General features: G+C 47.5%; 1 protein-coding gene across 1 annotated transcript in view; it reads right to left on the reverse strand.

Annotated features, from left to right (window-relative positions):
• The window catches only part of LOC126209898 (visual system homeobox 2-like), a 608,517-nt gene extending 601,826 nt beyond the window's left edge, over positions 1 to 6,691 (reverse strand). The window contains exon 1 of the mRNA XM_049939020.1: positions 6,647 to 6,691. The gene's annotated coding sequence lies outside the window, so the exon portion shown is untranslated. The remainder of the gene's footprint in view (positions 1 to 6,646) is intronic.
• Between the last annotated feature and the right edge of the window lie 1,406 nt (positions 6,692 to 8,097).

The raw sequence follows: 8,097 nt of genomic DNA on the forward strand, positions 1-8,097 counted from the left end.
TGAACGTCATGTACAGTCCTGCCACTGGACACAAGAGAAATTACGGGACGCTGACAGATTTTTTGGACGCGTTCTATTTAGCGACGAAGCGTCATTCACCAACAGCGGTAACGTAAACCGGCATAATATGCACTATTGGGCAACGGAAAATCCACGATGGCTGTGACAGGTGGAACATCAGCGACCTTGGCGGGTTGTTGTATGTTGCGGAATTATGGGAGGAAGGATAACTGGCCCCAATTTTATCGATGGTAATCTAAATGGTGCAATGTATGCTGGTTTCCTACGTAATGTTCTACCGATGTTACTACAAGATGTTTCACTGTATGACAGAATGGCGATGTACTTCCAACATGATGGATGTCCGGCACATAGCTAGCGTGCGGTTGAAGCGGTACTGAATAGCATATTTCATGACAGGTGGATTGGTCGTCGAAGCACCACACCATGGCTCGCACGTTTACCGGGTCTGACGTTCCCGGATTCCTTTCTGTGGGGAAAGTTGAAGGATGACGTACATGCGTCAGCGCATTGTCAATGCATGTGCGAACATTACGGAAGCGGACTACTCGCTGTTGAGAGGAATGTCGTTACACGTATTGCCAAATGCATTGAGGTTGACGGACATCATTTTGAGCATTTATTGGATTAATGTGGTATTTACAGGTAGTCACGCTGTAACAGCATGCGTTCTCAGAAATGGTAAGTTCACAAAGGTACATGTATCACATTGTAACAAGCGAAATAAAATGTTCAAGAGTACCTACGTTCTGTATTTTAATTTAAAAAACCTACCTGTTACCAACTGTTCGTCTAAAATTGTGAGCCATATGTTGTAAGTAGCGTGAATAAAAGGACGCTATGCGCAAGAAGCATGAAGCGCCCTTTGAATGTATCCTGATAGCTAAAAGAGCCACGCGCACTTTGAATAAGAAAATGCTATTTGACACTGAAATCAATATAAAAGATAGGGTCGCCACCAACTCTAGCCACACGACAAAGAAGAGGTAGCACTGAGTCGGAAAATTACTTAATTTATTAATAAGAAAAACTCACAAAAGAACATTCATTGTTAAGTCATTGATAAAGAATGGGATGTAGTTATTAATATGATCCAGGCATTCTTCCCGTGAATCAAATATTGAGTAAAGTAAAGAGGGCGTGAACACCATGCGTAAGTGCAGCCTGCAGCAAGATTCGTGAAAACACGATCTATTCCAGAGCATTTGTTTCAGATAAAAAAAGGGACACTAATCACTACACCTGTGCACATGGAAACGCTATAGGTGGGCCAACAAGGAAAACTACAAGGTAAATGGCGAAGGTAACGGCGACGTAACATCGGTACACAAGATAAGATTGAAGGCAAAATTATTTATTCCTTAAAACATTGATGTAGTGCATCTATAGACTGCTGTTGCATGCTAACTATGTACAATTGCTTGTGAAATACTACACGTTTCATAACAGACTCGCGTGCCCACTCGGTCCGCGGAGACAATTTCTATGGACCGTGGCCAAATTTTAATCACATGAGACAAAGAAAATTCACAAATACACAAAAATTACCAAGATCCGGAAAAGATTAGAAGCATACACACACAGTTGTAGGCACATAAACATTCACACTGAACCGAGGGCACGTCAACATATGCAACTCCTTTGTGGTGCGTTCCTCTCACGGATCAAAGTCAAGGCTGCATTGGGAATCAAACTGAAAGTCTACAAAAGCCTTGCATTCCCTGCTGCAACCCAGCAAATAAATCTTTATAAGACGAAATTCGAGACCAAAAGCTAAAAGCTCCCCTCTCTATGTGATAACGCGCCACGCGGTCAGTCCAACTCACCCTTCTTCGACTGGAGCACAGCTGTGTACGCTTCCCGTACCGGCGGCAGACTGCCTCCCGCTTCTCCAGCCTCTTCCACGCTCCGCGTGGACCGGAAAACCCCAGGATGCCATTTCCGCCACCAACCTAACGCAGGTGGATTTCTCACAAGTAGCGGAAATCTCTTTGCCGACTTGACCACTACGAGAGTTGGCAATGAAAGGTGGCTACAGGACCCTTTCAATGTTTGTGACTATTTCGTTTGACGCTTATTTCGTGAGATATGTGGCCCGGTCACAATCAATGGACCAGCCTGTATACGAAGCTTTTCCAGCTCAAAGAAATATATTATACTCGAAATTGGAATACGTTCGAGAATTCTGCAGTTTTTTCAACCACTTGGGAATTTTCGCTGTGCCAGAGATTCACGATAAATTCCAGCTAAGTAAGCGGCCACTGTATATCTCGTGCATCCCTTCATTTGCCCCTATCCGTAACTAGGTGTCTCGTGCAACTATCCACTGAGCTAGAGATTCCCAACAAATCTGATATGGGAAAGCAGCTGTAGAGTGTGGCCTGTGCAAAATACAGGTTGTATCAAAAAGAAGTCGTAACTATTGTTATTTGAGATATGTGCGTGAACAACGTACTGTTGGGAGGAGCAAACTCTCGAGTTTTACAGGGTTCCCGCTGGGTAGCAGCAGTGTGCGCTCACTTCAGCTTCAGTAAAAATGGCGTCGGTACAACAGGAAACGTTTTGCGCAGTGCGGATCAGTAATAACTGTTCATCGTGACTTTCGCACTTGGTATGGTGAGGATCCTTCTACAGCACAGAGCATTACACGATGGCATGGAAAATTCTGAGAAACAGGTTGTTTGTGTAAAGGTAAATCGCCAGGCCATCCCTGAATGTCTGACACAGACGTCGAACGCATCCGCCACAGTTTGACAAGGAGTCCGCAGAAATCCGTTCGCCCTGCAGCTCGACAGCTCTGCATCCCCCCGATGTCCCTCTGTCGTGTGTTGCGTCGACGTTTGCACATGACACCATATAAAGTTCAGCTACTGCAAGCTCTTCGTGAAGATTGCAAACAACAACGCGTGGGGTTCTGTAATTTCGTTCTGGCAAGATGGAGGATGACAGTTTTCTTCTACGCTTAGTGTTTAGTGACGGGGCAACATTCCATTTAAGTGAAAAGGTGAACCGTCATAACGTGAGCATATGGGCTAGGAAGAACCAAATAAAGTTGCACAATACGAGAGGGACTCGCCAAAATTTAATGCGTTTTGTGGAGTTTCACGGTAAATGGTGTGTGGTCCATTTCTCTTTGCCGAGCAAACTGTTACAGGAAGCACAAATCTCGATATGCTTGAGAACTTTCTTTTCCCACAGTTGGAGACTGATACGAACGACTTCATTTACCAATAGGATGGGGCACCGCCACACCGGACTCTGGAAGTGAAGGAAATTTTAAATCAAAGGATTACTGAATGATGGATCGACCGCACTGTACCAAATGGTTCAGCCTTACGTTAGTGGCCTCCAAGGTCATCGGACACGATTGCATGTGATTATTTCTTGTCTGTGTGCCTCCCTTACGAACAACAATGAATGAAATGAGACATTCAATAACAGCAGCTGTAGAAGCTGTAACTCAAACATGCTCTCTGCAGTGTGGGAACAATTTGAATACTGAATTGCCATATGCCGTGCATCTGAAAGGGGGCATAGTAAGCACCTATAAGAGGGTATAAAAAAAAACCTTTTTGAGTTTACCGTTCATCGAAAAACACAATTCATTGTATATGTTTATTACACTACTGGCCATTACAACTACTAAACCACGGAGATGACGTGTTACACACGCGAAATTTAACCGACAGGAAGACGATCCTGTGATATGTAAATGATTAGCTTTTCAGGGCATTCACACAAGGTTGACACCTACAACGTCCTGACACGAGGAAAGTTTCCAACCGATTTCTCATACACAAACAGCAGTTGACCGGCGTTGCCGGGTGAAACGTTGTTGTCAGGCCTCGTATAAGAAGGAGAAATGCGTACATTCACGTTTCCGACTTTGATAAAGGTCGGATTGTAGCCTATCGCGATTGCGGTTTATCGTATCGCGACATTGCTGCTCGCGTTGGTCGAGATCCAATGACTGTTAACAGAATATGGAATCGGTGGGTTTAGGAGGGTAATACGGAGCGCCGTGCTGGATCCCAACGGCCTCGTATCACTAGCAGTCGAGGTGACAGGCATCTTATCCGCATGGCTGTAACGGATCGTGCAGCCACGTCTCGATCCTTGCGTCAACAGATTGGGACGTTTGTAAGACAACAACCATCTGCACGAACAGTTCGACGACGTTTGCAGCAGCACGGACTATCAGCTCGGAGACCATGGCTGCGGTTACCCTTGACGCTGCATCACAGACAGGAGCGCCTGCGACGGTGTACTCAACGACGAACCTAGGTGAACGAATGGCAAAACGTCATTTTTTCGGATGAATCCAGGGTCTGTTTACAGCATCACGACGGTCGCATCCGTGTTTGGCGGCATCACGGTGAACGCACATTGGAAGCGTGTATTCGTCATCGCCATACTGGTGTATCACCCGGCGTGATGGTATGGGGTGCTATTGGTTACACGTCTCGGTAACCTCTTGTTCGCATTGACGGCACTTTGAACAGTGGACGTTACATTTCAGATGTGTTACGACCCGTGGCTCTACCCTTCATTCAGTCCCTGCGAAACCCTACATTTCAGCAGGATAATGCACGACCGCGTGTTTCAGGTCGTGTACGGGCCTTTCTGGATACAGAAAATGTTCGACTGCTGCCCTGGCCAGCACATTCTCCAGATCTTTCACCAATTGAAAACGTCTGGTCAATGGTGACCGAGCAACTGGCTCGTCACAATACGCCAGGCACTACACTTGATGAACTGTGGTATCGTGCTGAAGCTGCATGGGCAGCTGTACCTGTACACGCCATCCGAGCTCTGTTTGACTCAATGCCCAGGCGTCTCAAGGCCGTTATTACGGCCAGAGGTGGTTGTTCTGGGTACTGATTTCTCAAGATGTATGCATCGAAATTGCGTGAAAATGTAATCACATGTCGGTTCTAGTATAATATATTTGTCCAATGAATACCCGTTTATCATCTGCATTTCTTCTTGGTGTAGCAATTTTAATGGCCAGTAGTGTAAATGAAACCCGGATGCTGTAACTGGCCAACTTGACGTCGTATGATGCGCCGGACCTGGTAATAGATCGTTTCGGTGGCTGCCGATGCGCGGTCGCGGGGGTCCGCCAACGCGCGTCGAGCATCGCAGGCGGCCACTTGAGGCGGTGTCGGGTTCCGCCACTTAGGGCCACAAAGCACGGCTCTGGTCGGGTGTCGGGTGCGCGGATCGCCATTCACGGCGACGCTACACCGGGCTGTGTCACCGCCGCCTCTGCCGTCTCCCACGCGACGGCGGGCTTACCGCAAAGTACCTGCCGGATGTCTGTTACGATGGATAACCACTATCCGCCCTACGTCGACAATACCCATTCCGCGCCACCACTTTCTGTCTGTACAACCGCTCTCCAGAGAGAGAAGAAATTGGCCAGGTGCTAATAGGACTTCATTATGTGTGTAGACAGTTTATCTATCCAGGGAATCTAGGTTCTTTCTTTCTTTCTTTCTTTCTTTCTTTCTTTTGCTTATGCCGTTTGTCCCGCGGATACGCAGGGTCGGCATGGTTAATCGGATGTGGCAATGTCAGTTGAAGGGGTGGCCGGATGCCCTTCCTGCCGTCACCTCGTACAAGCCGGGAAGAAATTAGTGTACCCCAAGTGTCTGCGACTAGTGTAATCCATGGAATAGTGCGAAAGTGTTCAGATGTCTGCGAGCCGTGTAACTGAGGCGGGACGTGGGGACTAGCCCGGTATTCACCTAGGGGGATGCGGAAAACCGCTTATAAACCACATCCAGGCTGGCCGGCACACCGGCCCTCGTCGTTAATCCGCTGGGCGGATTCGATCCGCGCCTACCCGAGTCCAGGAAGCAGAGCGTTAGCACTCGGCGAACCTGGTGAGACCAGGGAATCTAGGTTCTCGATGGTTATTGTCTATTATCGACATTGATATTGGCAAGATATCGGTCCCACGGATTTCAAGTCTTTCTAGATTGTTTCAGTTTCAGGTTTCAAAAGAAATGCTTTTTCGTGTCATATACACTGAAGAACTGGTACATCCTCATAATATCGTGTAGGACCCCCGCGAGCACGCAGAAGTGCCGCAACACGACGTGGCATGGACTCGACTAATATCTGAAGTTGTGATGGAGGGAAGTGACACCATGAATCCTGCAGGGCTATCCATAAATTCGAATGAATACGACGGGGTGGAGATCTCTCTGAACAGTACGTTTCAAGGCATCTCTTATATGCTCAATAATGTTCATGTCTGAGGAGTTTGGTGACCAGGGGAAGTGTTTAAACCCAGAAGACTGTTTCTGGAGCCACTCTGTAGAAATTCTCGACGTGCGGCGTTTCTCACTGTACTGTTGGAATTGCCCAAATCTGTCGGAATGCAGCCGGCCAGGGTGGCCGAACGGTTCTAGGCGCTACAATCTGGAACCGCGCGACCGCTTCGGTAGCAGGTTCGAATCCTGCCTCGGGTATGGATGTGTCTGATGCCCTTAGGTTACTTAGGTTTAAATAGTTCTAAGTTCTAGGGGACTGATGACCTTAGAAGTTAAGTCCCATAGCGCTCAGAGCCATTTGAACCATTTGTCGGAATACATAGTGGACATGAATGAATGCTTACCTACGTGGCACCTGTCAGAGTCGTATCTAGACAAATCAGGGGTCCCATATCACTCCAACTGCCCACGCCCCACACCATTACAGAGCCTCCACCAGCTCGAACAGTACATTGCTGACATGCAAGGTCCATGGATTGATCAGGTTGACTTCATACGCGTACGCTTCCAAGTTCACAGCTCGTGGTCTCGCGATCTCTTCCCGAGCACGGGGTTCCGGGTTCGATTCCCGGCGGGGTCAGGTGTTTTCACCTGCCTCGAGATGACTGGTGTTTGTATTTTCCTCATCATTTCATAATCATTCACGAAAGTGGCGAGATTGGACTGAGCAAAGGTTGGGAATTTGTACGGTCGCTGATAACCGCGCAGTTGAGAGGCCCACAAACCAAACATCATCATCGTCATACACTTCCATCCACTCGATACAATTTGAAACGAAACTCGTTCGACTAGGCAACATGTTTCCAGTCATAAACAGTCGAATTTCGGTGTTGATTGCCCTAGGCGAGGCACTGAAAAGAGGTATCGATGTCGGTCGGTACAAACGTCGTCCCCGGAGTGCTCTTCAACAGTGGAAGGCAGGAAGGTGCATAAAACATGTGATAGTGCCACGCAAAACAACCAGAGGTGCCCCTGCCATCGGATCGCCACATTGTGTACCGTTATTGGTCATTCCACACAAAGTTTTTTCACTGTTCAGTCGTCCAATGTTTACGCACCTTACACCAAGCGAGGCGTCGTTTGGCATTTACCAGCGTGATGTGTGGCTTATGAGCAGCCACTAGACCATGAAATCCAAGTTTTCTCACCTCCCGTCTGTCATAGTACTTGTAGTGGATACCTATGCAGTTTGTGTGGTCTGGATAGATGTCTGCCTGTTACACATTACGACCCTCTTCAACTGTTGGCGGTCTCTGTCAGTCAACAGACGAGGTGGGCCTGTAGCTTTTGTGCTGTAAGTGTCCACGTTTCCACTTCACTGTCACATCGGAAAAGTAGACCTAGGGATGTTGAGGAGTGTGGAAATCTCGCGTACAGACGTATGACGCAAGTGACATCCAATCACCTGTCCACGTTCGAAGTCCTTTTAGTTCCGCGGAGCGGACCACTCTGCTTTCTCACGATGTCTAATGACCATTGAGGTCGCAGGTATGGAGTACCTGGTGTAGGTGGCAGCACAATGCACCTAAAGTGAAAAAAGTATGTTTTGGGGGGTTTCGTAAACTTTTGATCACATAGTGTACGTGGAAGGAACTAATACATCATCTGATCAAAAGTATCCTGACACTCCAATGTAATACGGAATGACCAGTATATGTCACGAGAGGGCGATCACCCATTATAAAAGGAAGCCGCGAACGTTGTGTTGACAGCAGAAAGGCAGTATCAGCAGGACGGATCAGTCAGGAATCATTAGATGGCACCTGAGTTGAATAACAAATTCCTCAGGGGCATT

This window comes from Schistocerca nitens, chromosome 10, assembly GCF_023898315.1.
Source record: "Schistocerca nitens isolate TAMUIC-IGC-003100 chromosome 10, iqSchNite1.1, whole genome shotgun sequence".
Lineage (NCBI taxonomy): Eukaryota > Metazoa > Arthropoda > Insecta > Orthoptera > Acrididae > Schistocerca > Schistocerca nitens.